The sequence below is a fragment of the Cebus imitator genome, unplaced genomic scaffold (assembly GCF_001604975.1).
Source record: "Cebus imitator isolate Cc_AM_T3 unplaced genomic scaffold, Cebus_imitator-1.0 Scaffold52, whole genome shotgun sequence".
In the NCBI taxonomy this organism is placed as follows: domain Eukaryota; kingdom Metazoa; phylum Chordata; class Mammalia; order Primates; family Cebidae; genus Cebus; species Cebus imitator.
The window spans coordinates 2,076,184-2,090,014 of NW_016107367.1; the positions used below are offsets into that span (position 1 = coordinate 2,076,184).

General features: G+C 43.6%; 2 long non-coding RNA genes across 2 annotated transcripts; both read left to right on the plus strand.

Annotated features, from left to right (window-relative positions):
* Positions 1–1,360: 1,360 nt before the first annotated feature.
* Positions 1,361–3,226, plus strand: LOC108304055. The gene is made up of 3 exons (XR_001825072.2): positions 1,361–1,426; positions 1,837–2,017; positions 3,045–3,226. It is a non-coding gene; the product is annotated as an uncharacterized LOC108304055 (long non-coding RNA).
* A 1,340-nt stretch (positions 3,227–4,566) lies between these two features.
* On the plus strand, positions 4,567–6,580 carry LOC119471155. Its single transcript, XR_005200192.1, has 2 exons — positions 4,567–5,950; positions 6,125–6,580. It is a non-coding gene; the product is annotated as an uncharacterized LOC119471155 (long non-coding RNA).
* The last annotated feature ends 7,251 nt before the right edge of the window (positions 6,581–13,831 follow it).

Genomic DNA, 13,831 nt, shown 5'->3' on the forward strand with positions numbered 1-13,831 from the left:
GACTTTGGAGGTCACTCTGACTCCTCTGCAGGGCAAGGACGGAGAGGACGCAGGCCTGGCCTCCGGGGTCCCAAGGCGCTGAGAGTGGCCCCTTGGCTGCCTGCCGGTGGCTGTTTCCTCCTCCTCTCGGTCAAGGCACGTTTCCCATTTCTGCACTCGCACATGGGCTGAGACTTCTCAAGAGCAGGGACTCCCTTGGTGCCGCCATCCGTGGCCGCGGGAGGGATCGGGGTGGCCCAGAGGCCATGCAGAGGGCGCACGGTGCTGGAGAAGCCATGGAGTGGAACCCACTTGTGAGGCCGTTGAAAATGTTGACTTTTGGATAATGAGTTGTTTGTTTTTCCAGAAAACTTTTCTCTTACTAGAACCAAGTCAACAAGAGCCACCCTTGGACCCTGGATGCCTGGGAGGCTCTGGAGCCGCTGGGCAGAGGAGAAGGTGGGGCGGGTCTTCCAGGCCCGTTCCCACAGGGCCGCCAAGGCACTGGGCCTCTCAGCATGCCCTGCAGAGCCTCTGGGTCCAGAGCCTTCTGGATCACCTGAAGAGTTCTTTGAAACCAGCTGATTTTCCGAGGGGACAGTTGACATGGACGGGGGTATCACAGGCAGGAGCCCTGGCTTCCGAATTAGAGGCCACAATCGTGGACTGTCTCGGTCACTAACTCAGCTGGACACTCTGGCAAAACCCTTCGCAGCTCGGGTCACCTTGTCTGTGCCTGGAGGTGAGCAGCCCCTGTCTCAGGGTCGCGGTGGGGGTGGGGGTGCGGTGGAAGGCCCGGGGGACGGCACCCGACGGTGAACTCCATAGCTTCCTCCCCGTTACCTCCCACGTTGTTTAAGTGAAGCTCGGGGTCAGCACACTGTCTCTACTTTATATGCTTTGTTTGGTGATTTTGATATTTAAGCCTCTTTCAACTCAATCAAACTTCGCCACAGAAAGGGCAAGACGCCAGGAAATGCTGGCGGTGCCTAGAGCATTGCTCTTCATCTTGAACAGTGGTTCTAAGTGGAATCTGCGGTGCCTTTCTAGTGGCAATACTAAATATTTTCCTTTATAGCAAAAATGAGAATCTTTATTAAAACAACTACCTATTATTATTTAACATCCTGATCCCAAAGCGACAGCTCTATGGCACAGCTTATTAAAAACGTTTATATCGAGGTGTCTCTGACCATTTACTAATTCTTTCTTTAAATTTTTATTTATTTATTTTTGAGAGATGGGATCTTACTATGCTGCTCAGAAAACTCCTGGCTCAAGCAATCCTCTGGCCTTGGCCTCCCAAAGTGGTGGGATTGCAAGCCTGAGCCACGACCCCCAGCCCTGTTTACTAATTCTCGGTAATTAAAGCCTTTCTAGCCCTCAAAGCCTGCTTTCCATATCTGAAGCTAGAATGTTCCTGACGCACACATGCGGGTCTAGGGTGGTGAGTGGGAGTTTTCTTTTTCCCTGGCCTCTGCTAATAACATTGAAGGATTCAGGCCTAGTTTTTCCCATTCCCTATTCTAAGCGAGGGAGGAAGGAGGGAGAAAGAGAACGGGGGAGAGGAGAGAGAGAGAAAGAATGAGAGAGAGCCATTGAGAGAGGAGGCAGGAAAAACTCCCGTCTATGGACCATTTCTGTGCCTTTGAGAATGTGAATCCCTGCAGCTTCCCCGGGAGAAAATGAGCAATTTTCCACTCTCATCAAGAAAAAAGATGAATTTCTTGCTCCCAACAGGAGTTTTCAGGGGCCCTGTGCTGCTCCAGAAATGGCGTGAAATGTCAGTGCTGAAGACGGACGTATACATGAAGCACTTCTTAGCTGGTTCCTTAACAGCCACTCTGGTCTCCACAGCCTGCCTTAGCGACACACTGTATTAGTGGTGTGGTCCAAGACACCTGATTTTAAAAGGAGCCACACCTCCAGATGCGGACGATCTCACGGTGAGAATGTGTTGATGGGAGCCGATGGCGGTCTTCAGGCAGAGTTCCCATGACTCTGAGCTGAGGTTTACACGTGGACCCTGAATTACTTGGTACCTTGCACTTTTAGCTTTGGAGGGTGCGATGGGGTGGGGGTCCTCTCTTTTAGCAAGATTTTAAGTTCATGAGGGGCGTGTCCTGTCATGTGGCTCATTGCCAGCATCCTCTGTAACCCTCTAGAACCTGAAACTTAGGATACCTGCATGGAGGGGTGGGGAGGCAGCCAGAAGGACTGGTTTTGACACTTGCTTATGGAGCTGGCAGGCGTCTTGCACCCCGTTTGCAAAAATGAGGTTGACTTTCTTCTTACTGTGAAGGACTTTAGTGTTTTCTTCTAGTGAAGTACCACCTTTCCTTCCCTCTTTTCCAGGCTTTTCTTTGAAATAGAATACATAGGCAGAAAAGTACATAGGAGTGTACAGCGTGATGCCTTTTCACTGACGGAGCGCAGCTGTGTAACTGGCATCCACATCAAGAGACGGAACCTCCCATAACCTCTGAAATTGCCCCACTGCCCTCTTGGAGCTCCTGCTCCCGGCCAAGGTAAATTGCTGGCCTGCCCTCCAATGATACAGAGCAGTTCTGCTGGTTCTTGTACTTTACATAAACAGAGCTACACAGTACATGGCCTTCTCAGCACCTGTTTCTTTTGTTTCAACGTTTAGTCGGTGAGATTTCGACACAGTCTCGCCTGTGGCTTAAACTCTTCGTTCTGGCTGTTACATGGTAACCCACTGCATGAATGCACTACGGTTTATCTGCTCTACTGATGATGAGCACGTTGTTAGCTTCCAGTTTGGGGCTATTACAGACAGTGCTGCTGGGAACATTCTAGTTTGCGCTTTTTGTTGTACGTCTCTGAGCGTGTCTACTTGAGGGCATACCTGGGAGTGGCACGCTAGGGCCAAGGGCTTGTTCATCCAAGACAGATCAGCCAACAAGGTCATGCCGGTTCACAGCAGCAGGGAGGGAGAGTCACGCTCGGGCTGTGTCTTGGCCGTACGTCTTGGTCAACACTTGGTATTTTTCTTGTGGGCATTTTCGTTGTTTGCCTTTTCTCTTTCCTCCCATCTCCTCCAGAAATAGAGGCGTCTGGATTGACAAAGATGCAACAGCAGTTCCAGGGAGAAATAGTAAGCAGTCAGTTCCACCAGTGGTGCTGGAGAAATTGGACATCAATATGGAATTAAAAATGAGCCTGGGCCTGGCGAGGTGGCCCACGCCTGCAATCCCAGCACCTTGGGAGGTGGAGACGGGCAGATCATGAGACCATCCTGGCCAACACGGTGAAACCCTGTCTCTACTAGAAATGCAAAAATTAGCTGGGTGTGGTGGTGAGCACCTGTAGTCCCAGCTACTCGGGAGGCTGAGGCAGGAGAATCACTGGAACCTGGGAGGTGGAGGTTGCAGTGCACTGAGATCACAACACTGCACTCCAGCCTGGTGACAGAGCAAGACTTCGTTGCAAAAAAAAAAAGAACCTGAACCTAAACTTCGCTCCTCATATACTAAGAGTGTGTGTCTGTGTTCTTTTCAAACACCTGTGGAATATTTACAAAAATCCTGCTAGGAACAAAATCTCAGTCCCCAACACCGACTTCACTAGGCTAATTTCTCTGACTTTGGTGGAAGACAATTAGAAATTAGTATCCAAAGAAGTCAGCCCTGAGAGGCAGAGGGTTGCTGTCGTTGTTCACGGCTGTAACGCCAGAGCCTAGAAGGGTGCCTGGCGTCAGTTTTTGAATTAGTGAAAAACGTGATGAGGCATATTGGTTAGAATGCATCCAGTAAAAATTAGCAGAGAAACTAACGGTATTTCTTGTTCGTTGAGTGTCTAGAGCTGCGTTTTCCAGGCTCTGTCTGACATCCTCACGGAGACTCCAAGCCCGTTCCCCCTGCTCTGTCTCGGTCTCTTGGTCCCAAGATGGCGGTATGATTGTGACGGTGTTAATGGCCATGATTATTCTGATGGTAATGCTATTGTGTTTGACTTGCCTTGTGCCAACTGTTGTTCGAGGCCCCTTCCATATTGTTATGCGTTACAATATGTTACATGCTCATATTTATCCATGAGGGACATGTCATTTTTCCTCATTTACAGGTGGGGAAACTGAGGCATAGAACAATTCAGCAACTTGTCCGAGGCCATACAGCTCGTAGTTGGTAGATGCAGGAGCCAAGCTCGGGCAAAGCCCATAGTTTTCGCCTACTTTGTAAGTTTGATTGTAACTCCAGGTGTTGTATTTTCACAGCCAAAACAGGCAGAAAGAGGCCACATGAGGCCACGCACCCACACTACAATCACAAGGGAGGCTGGAAATCCAGTATCTGACAGAAAGAGCCAGAGTTCCACCTTAGATGAAGCAGGAGCTGGGCCTGAGAGCAGGATGCACCGCCACGCTGAACAGAGGGGCTGCTCCCTAAAGCAGGGAAGGAGGCAGGGACCGCAGCTGGCATTGCCAAATGACATCTGTCTCTGCCATCTTGAAAAAGAATCCATCTACTTGCAAATTAAAAAAAATTTCTAGATAATGTGTTAAAAAAATGAAAAACTATTTAGAAATATTTGGGAATGGGCTAACTAAAATTCAGAAGAGGAGAAGAGATCTAAAGAAAGGGAAAAAATCTAAAGAGAAGGATCACCCATAGAAGAAAAACGGAAGGGGTAATCAGAGGCCCACAGGCCCACACTGCTTCGCAGGCAGAGTCTACATTTCTGAGGCATGAGGACATTCATATGAATATTATACTTACAAAAGCTCTTCCACAGAATATAAAAAGATGATCTCCAACTCATTCAATAAAGCTAGTATTTCCCTGACACCAAATCCAGACCTCACTAGTGCAGAAAATATATGGGACACCCCACTTGTGCTAATGACACAAAAATATTTCAACTAAAACATGAACAAATACGATAATGCGATGTGCTAGGAGATCACCTTTCCTAGGAATGAAAAGATGGTTCAAGGTTAGGGAACCTATCGGTGTAATTTCCTGCAATAACCGTTAACAGACAATGATGCTATGACCGTCTCAAGAAAGCAGCAGATAGTGTGTTCCTGCTCCGTCCTCTGCCTGACCTGCTGAGGTCTTCTTGCAGAGATTAGAATCTGGAAGCTCCATTTCCCAGGCTTTCTTGCCATGGTTCCAGTTTCGTTTCTACCCCTGAGGGTACTCACTGGTTTGGCAAAAGGGGAAGAAGGCTGGACTGGAGATGTGAGTGCTGTTGGGTGGGTCACAGGCTGCCTGGCCCCGCTGCTGCACCATTCACAGAACACCATCACGAAAATCCTCCTCCTGGAGTGCGCTATGCACACGCCCCACCTTGGGGCGGGAAGGGGTTCTGCAATATATGTTTTGCAGAAGAGAATGGGCATCATCTTTTCAAAGTATTAGGTACCAAGGGTTCCCCCCAGAACATGTAAGTTCCCCTCTGTTGGCTGAAATAATAAAAGAAATGGAGAAAATCCACTTTCACGAATTCTAATGTAGATACTGTTTTTGTGTGTGTGTGCAAAACAGTTCTTGTATTTTTCTGTACAAGATGTGGCACAATAAATGCTGAGTTTCTTGGGGCTATGGATAACATTTCGGGAGCGGTGTCTCACTCGTCCACATAGGTTAGTGACTTGCAGGCATTCTTTGCTCTGTGTCAAATGCCTCTGTATTAACCAGTTAAAACGAAGCAAGTTGGACCTGGCAGGCTCCAAGTCTCTGCAGGCAGTAATAGATGCTCTCAGTGATTGATATTGAACATCTTTACAACAAGCATCCTGCAAGCTGCTTTACGAACGTCATCTGATTTAGTCTTCGCTATGGATTGATTTATTCAGTGAATTTTTGAGGGGGAACTCCTATGCAAAAAACACTGAGCTAAGGCCAGAGGATGAAGCGATTAATAAACCACATGTGGTCTCTGCCCTCATGGAACTTGCAATGTGTCAGAGAAGAATCTATGAAAACATGATTGGGGTCACAACAAGGTTGGGGGCTCCAAGGAGTAAAAGGGAAGTGCTGGACGGTGGCCATGGGGCAGCCCTCGGGATTCCTGGAAGCAGATGGTAGCGGGCTGCCTGGGGGTGGAAGCCAGAATGGAAAGAACTATCGTACCAGCATCGAGTCCCACTTGAGCCCTATCTTTCTTCTTTTCCCTCCAGTATCTTCCAATTTGACCTCAAAGGCAGCTGAAAACCTGGAATTGGATATTGAGTATGAAACAGAAAAATCCCAAGGCAGGCCCTCTATTTCCAGCCTGAAAAACAGAAAAACCTGCAGGCCCTGCCGGTCAGAGGGAGTGGAGGAAATTCTTTTCCATCTTTTATTGGTGGTTGTCCTTTCTCGTCCTTGTGTGGGAACAATGACTCTGACAACCGCAGATTTCTTTCACAGGCCCGTGAGTCAGTGGCCGTGGGATGGCGTTTGTTAACTGCTGAAAGAGAACTGTCAACACAGAATTCTTTACCCCGAAAATTTCCTTCAGGAATGAAGACGAAATAAAGTCATTTGCAGATGAAGGAAAACGAAGAGAAATTCTCCCCAGCAAACCTGCTTGCTTATTTGATTTTGGTACCTGTCGTTAACCCTCATAAATAAAACCTGCCCTTGTGATATTATAGAAGTTGCTAATTTTATCCTTGTTTTTTTAAAAAAAATAGCATTGCATATTTCAGACCAAGAAGTGTAGAATTACTATGAGCCAGCATTAAGTGACTTGCCTGAGGCTACACATCTGGTTTGTAACTGGATGAGGTTAGGACGTAGATTTTCAAGCTCACTCACCCAGGGGTGCTGATTTATACCAATGTACGCTGGCCAGGGGCACCAGGGTAAAGAATGCCAATACTGGTTCAAATGATCTTTTCAGACAGTCCCTTCTCATGTGTTGATTAAATTTTACAATCAGTTTGGAACTTTGATGTTGAATTTCTGTGCTTTTGGTTGCTTCTCTAATTTGGCCTTGCTGCCGCCCATCCCATCGTGAAGTGTATAGTTACAATTCATAATTATTAATAAACATGAAGGAGCAGCAGTCATTCACTCACTTTGAAGATACTCTCTCTCTTCCCAAAATAACCATCTATTCTAGTATACATTAAAATACTTTTAATTGACTTGATTGAGGTACGATTTCATGAGGTTTGACTAATCATGGTAAAACATTTGTCACCAAAAATTGTGTCATATGACCTCATATTCAGCCCTCCCTAACCCATGGCCGAAGGCAGCCACTGCTCTGCTTTCTGGGAAAGGACGGGCTCATGCCTTAGGCACTGTTTGTGTCTGGCTTATTTCACTCAGCATAATATTTTGGGATGTTGGTCCATGTTCCCGTGTGTATCAGTAGTTTGCTCTTGTTTATTGCTGAGTAGTGTTCTATTGCATAGATAGGCTCTGATCCCCGGTAAGTGGGGATTTGGGTTGTTTCCAGTTCGGAGCTGTTAGGAATGCATGTGCTTTGAACATCTGTATGTAAGTTATTCTGTAGACATGCATTTTTCACTCCTCTTGGGAATGAAAAAGGATTTACAAGTAGGATTTTTGGGTCATAGATAAGTACGTGTATGTTTAACTATTAAGGCAGTATCCAACTGTCTTCTGAACTGTGTATACCATTTTGCTTGTCCACAATATACGATGGTTCCAGTTTCTGCACATCCTCACCAGCGCCTGGTATTCTGCGGCGGTTCCTCACTTGCATTCCACACATGACTCATGGTGCTGAGGTTCACATGCTTACTAGTCGTGTGTAAGTCTTCTTTGGTGAGGGGACTGTCAAAATCTTTTATTCATTTTTAAAATTAGGCTGTTTTTGTACCTTTCTTTTTTTTTTTTTTTAGACGGAGTCTTGCTCTGTCATCCAGGCTGTGGTGCAGTGGTGCGATCTCGGCTCACTGCAAACTCTGCCTCCTTGGTTCAAGCGATTCTCCTGCCTCAGCCTCTTGAGTAGCTGGGATTATAGGCACCCGCCACCAGGCCTACCTACTTTTTGTATTTTCAGTAGAGACGGGTTTCACCATGTTGGCCAGCATGATCTCGATCTCTTGACCTCGTGATCCGCCTGCCTTGGTCTCCCAAAGTGCTGGGATTACAGGCATGAGCCACTGCTCCTGGGCTTTGTAACTTTTTAAACAGGCAAAACAACTCAGGAAGCCACCCACATACAGACTCACAGACAGGTGCACCCAGGGACATGGGACACACAAAAGGAGGGACACTCACATGGGCAATCCGGCCCTCCCAGGGAGATGTGTGCACACGCAGACCCATGCAGGAAGGCACAGGGGTGTGCACTTCAAGTCAGACACATCTTCACATGCACATGCACACAGACAAGGTGGAAGTTGGCCAGTCATGCGACCCGGTGCTGCTCTTGTGCCCCCAACGATCTGGGCAGGCCTGTAGCAGGGAGGGATGTGGAAGGTGGAGGAGGAAGGCGAAGGTTCCTTGGTCATCAGTCTGCAAACCAGCAGCCTTGGAGAGCATTCTGCGTGCCTGCTGTGGGCAGCAGGATGATATAATAGATGAGAACAATGAAGGAAGAGCCTCGAAGTCATCGAACACCAGCTGCTTGAGAGAGCAGCCCACGGGAAGCCTCCCCCACCAAGTCACCTGTTGTTGGGGATGTAACCAACCTGGGGGCAGATGGAGGGGGCTCCATGGGAGGGACAGCCCAGGGAGAAGCAGGTCGGGGCCGGCGTGTCGACCTGATACCCATCGGCGCTCCCTGGACTCCGCAGGACAGGGATGCAGTGCAGACCACCCTGCAGGGGCATCAGACACAGAGCCACTCACACAGGGGCCTCTCTCCATTGGAGGAGGCTGCAGGAGTTCACACAGCTGGTGTCCCATTGCTGTGCAGGGCTCTAAATGGTAGGTCCAGGGACTGGAGATGAATCTTAGAGACTTTTTTTTTTCTCTTTAATGAGTAGGCTTTATTTTACTTTAATTTTTTTTAGAGTAGTTTTGATTTTACCAAAAAGTTGACTGGCAACTATTTAAAGTTCCCAAATATGCCCAAGCACAGTTTCCTTAGTGATTTCTATCTTGCATTAGCATGGTACGTTCGTTGCAATTGATGAGCCAGTTGATACATTATTATTAATCAAACTGCACAGTTCACGTTAGGTTCCCTCTTGGTGGTGTGCATTCTGTGGGTTTTGACCAGTGATCGTGTCAAGCATCCATCATTATAGTATGCGCACTTGTTCATCCGCCTTTCATCCCTCCCAATCCCTGGTCACCACAGAACCTTTTACTGTCTCCATTGCTTTGCCTTTTCTAGGATGTCCTTCAGTTGGAATCAAGCAGTAGGTAGCCTTTTCAGATTGATTTTTTCACTTAGTAATATGCTTTTAATATGTCTTTTCATGGCTTAATAGCTCAATTCTTTTTATTGCTAAGTAATATTCCCTGCATGGATGTACCATAGTTTATTCATCTCTGCTCTGTATATCTTCTTTGGTGAGGTGTCTGTCTATATCTCTTGACGATTTTTAATTGGGTTGTTTTGGCTTTTTGTGTTTTAGACACAAATCCTTTATCAAATGTGTGGTTTGAAAATCTTTTTCCCCCAGTATGTGGCTTTTCATGCCTTAACAATATCTCTTACAACTGATGTGATGAATTTTAATAAAGCCAAACATCATTTTTTTCTTTCATGGATCATGCTTTGGGTGTCATATCTAAAAAGTCATCACCAAACTCTTAGATTTACTCTTGTGTTATCCTTAAAAGTTTAATAGTTTTGTGGTTTGCACTTAGGTTTATGATCCCATTTTGACTTATTTTTTGTGATGGATGTAAGTCTGTGTCTAAATGCATTTGTGGGCATGTATATCTGGTCATCACAAAATCATTTGTTGAAAAGACTGTCTTTCTCCATTAGGTTGCTTTTGCTCTTTTGTCAAAGATCAGTCTATTATATTTGTGTAGTCTCTTTCTGGGCTCTTTGATCTATTTCATTGCTCTGCCTATTATTTTGCCAATACCATACTGTCTTTTACTGTAGCTTTGTAACAAGTCTTGAAGACATCTAACTTTTCTCCTGCATATTATATTAGCTATTCTGAACCTTGCCACTCCACATCAGTTTGAGGATGTGACTGTCAATATTCACAAAATAACTTGCTGGGATTTTGACTGGGATTGCATTGAATCTATAGATCAGATTGGGAAGAACTGATAATAATATTGTGTCTTTCTATTCATAAACATGGAGTATCTTTGCATTTACTTAGATCTTTTATTTATTTTGTAGCAGGAAAGGCCACAAAACAAACCTCTCAAACACCAAACTGGGAATGAAGCGGTGATTTATTTGGCAGGAAGCAGCAGCAGCACAGTTGCCTAAAGCTGAGCTCCCCAACAAAGACAATCCCGGTCCTTTTAAAGGCTTACAACTCTAGAAATCACATATGAAAGGGGCCTGGGCTTACAACTCTAGAAATCACATGTGAAAGGGGCCTGGGCTTACAACTCTAGAAATTACATGTAAAAATATCTTGATCCATGAAGTAGGCATGTGGTATGTGACTTAGGTGGGGGTTTGATTGTGTTTAAGTAAAAACAATGCCTTCTGGAAATATTCCTCCATACCATGCTTGCAATCTATAGGAGTGTGATTAAGGATGGCACCCGGGTCTGCCAGCCTTTACTTCTCCTATTGGAATGCAATGTGGAAGTCTAGGGGAAAGGGCTCCTAGAAGCTCAAGAGGATTAAGGGTCTCCTTCCTCAATTTCATTAGAGTTTTATAGTTATCCTCACATAGATTTTGAACATATGTTGTTAGATTTGTACCTAAGTGTTTCATTTTTCTTAGTGCTAATATAAATAGTATTATCTTTTTAATATCAAATTTCAACTATTCATTATTGGTATATAGAAAAGCAGTGACTTGTATATGTTAATCTTGTGTCTTACAAGCTTGTTATAATTATTTATTAGTCTCAGGAGGGTTTTTTTTTGGTTAATCTTGGGGATTTTCTATGTACACAAATTGTTATCTTAAAAGAAAGACAGTTTCATTTCTTCCTTTCTAATCTGCATACCTTTTATTTTCTTTCCTTTTCTTATTGCATTAGCTAGGACTTTCAGTACAAATTAAAAATCAGTGGTATGCATGTAAATAATTACTATTTATTGTGAAAGAAAAATATCTTAGCCCCCCGCCAAATCACTAAGCTAACGGGAAAATTTAAGCGGAGCGGGGAGCTGCTTTGGGCAAACCTGCCTCTCATTCTACTCAAAGTCATCCCTCTGCTCACTGAGATTAATGCATATCTGTTTGCCTTCTTTAGAAAGACTAATCAGAAACTCAAAAGAATGCAACCATTTGTCTGTCACCTACCTGTGACCTGGAAACCCTCTCCCCACTTTGAGTTGTCCCGCTTTTGCTTGATTCTGGACCAAACCAATGTTCATTTTATATATGTTGACTGATGTCTCATATCTCCCTAAAATGTATAAAACCAAGCTGTGCTCTGACCACCTTGGGCACACTTTGTCAGGATGTCCTGTCCTCAAACTTGGCAAAATAAACTTTCTAAATTAACTAAGACCTGTCTCAGATTTTTGGGGTTCATATTATCAATTAAAAACAAAAATTTAAATTAACAAATAATGAAAGCAGTGTAACAGGGGCATCCTTATCATGCTCCTGATCTTAGCAGGGAACCTTCAAGTTTCTCACCATTAAGTGTGACCACTGTTGGCTTTTTGTTGAATTTTGACAGCTTCTGGTTTCTTTTTTGTGTGTGTGTGACAGAGTCGCGCTCCGTCGCCAGGCGCCAGACTGGAGTGCAGTGGCACAATCTCAGCTCACTGCAACCTCAGCTTCCTGGGTTCAAGCAATTCTCCTGCCTCAGCCTCCTGAGTAGCTGGGACTACAAGCGCGTGCCACCATGCCCAGCTAATTTTTTTTTTGTATTTTTAGTAGAGACGGGGTTTCACCATGTTGGCCAGGATGGTCTCGATCTCCTGACCTTGTGATCCACCCGCCTTGGCCTCCTAAAGTGCTTCTGGTTTCTTATCAAGTTCCTGTTCATTCCTCATTTGCTGAGAGCTTTTATCACAGATGGGTGTTGGATTTTGTTAGATGCTTTTTCTGAATCTGTTTATATGATCATGTGATTTTTCTTCTTCAGCCTGTCGAGGTGATGGATTACATGACTAGATTTTCAAATGCTGAACCGGTTTTGCATACCTGAGATAAATCCCACTCGGTTGTGATATATAATTCTTTTTATGCATTGTTGGATTTGACTTGCTAATATTTCATTGAAGATTTTTGCATCTATGTTATGAAAGCTATTGGCTTATAGCTTTCCCTTCTTGTGTCTTTGTCTGATTTTGGTTTTAGGATAATGCTGGCTTTATAGAATGAATTAGGAAACATTCCTTTTGCTTCTATTACTGGAAAACATCATAGAAAATTACTATCATTTCTTCCTTAAATGTTTGGTTGCATTCATCAGTGAACACATTCAGACCTGCTGCTTCCTATTTGGAAGGTAATGATTTATTGATTCAAATCCCTTAATGCATACATACCTATTCATATTACCTATTCTTTCTTGTGTAAGTTTTGGTAGATTGTGTCTTTAAGAAATTGATTTATTTCATCTAGGTTATCATATTTGTGGGCATAGAGTTGTTATAGTAATAATATTCTGTTATTATCCTTTACAATATTCCTTTAGGTTCAGTAGCAGTGGCCTCTATTTTATTTCTAATGTTAATAATTTGTGTTTCATTTCTCTCTTTGTTAACTTAGCTACAGGTTATCAATTTCATTGATTTATTTTTAAACAACTTTTGGTTTTGTTGATTTTCTCTAGTAGGTTCCTAATTTCAGTTTCATTGATGTCTGTTTTTATTAATATTTTTTGTCTGCCTACTATGTTTTTAATTAGTTCTTCTTTTCTAGTTTATTGAGGTGGAACCTTAGATAATTTGTTTCAGATCTTTCTTCTTTCCTAAAATGCCTTATTTCAATGCAATAAACTTTCCTCTAAGCACTGCTTTTGTTGCATCTCACACATTTTGATAAGTTGTATTTTCATTTTCATTTATTTCAAAATATTGCTTAATTTCTCTGGAGAATTTTTCTTTGACTCGTGTTATTTTGAAGTGTGTTGTTTAATCTCCAGGTATTTTTAAATTTTCCAATTGTCTTTCTGCTATTGATTTCTAGTTTTATTGTGTTCAGAGAGCATATTTTATTTTTCCACTCTTTTAAATTGTTGGGGTGTACTAGGACTTAAAATTTGGTCTATCTTGGTGAATGTTCCATGCGAGCTTGAGAAGAATGTATTTTGCTGTTGCTTAACAAAATATTCTATAGATATCATGTAAATTGGCTGAATGATAGTACTGTTCAGTTCCACTATGTCCTTACCGATTTGTCTGCTGGCTCTGTCCATTACTGAGTGGTGTTGAAGTCTCCAAATATGACATTGGATTCTTCAGTATCTTCTTGCTGTTCTATCAGATTTTGCTTCAAGTATATGGCACTCTGTGCTTACGTATAGGGATTGCTGTTCTCAGAGAATTCACTCCTTTATCATTATCCAGTGGCTTTCTTTATCTTCAATAATTTTCCTTGCTCTGAAGGCTGCTTTGACTAGAATTAATACAGCAGCTCCAGCTTTCCTTTGAATAGTATTAGCATGATATAACTTTCTCCATCCCATTACTTTTAATCTATTTGAGTCTTTATATTTAAGGCAGGTTTCTTGATTTTTTTTTAATTCCACTCTGACAGTCGGCCTTTTAACTGAAGTATTTGGACTACTAGCATTTGAAGTGACTAGTGATGTCTGGATTAATATCTATTATATGCATTACTGTTTTCTATTTCCTGCCC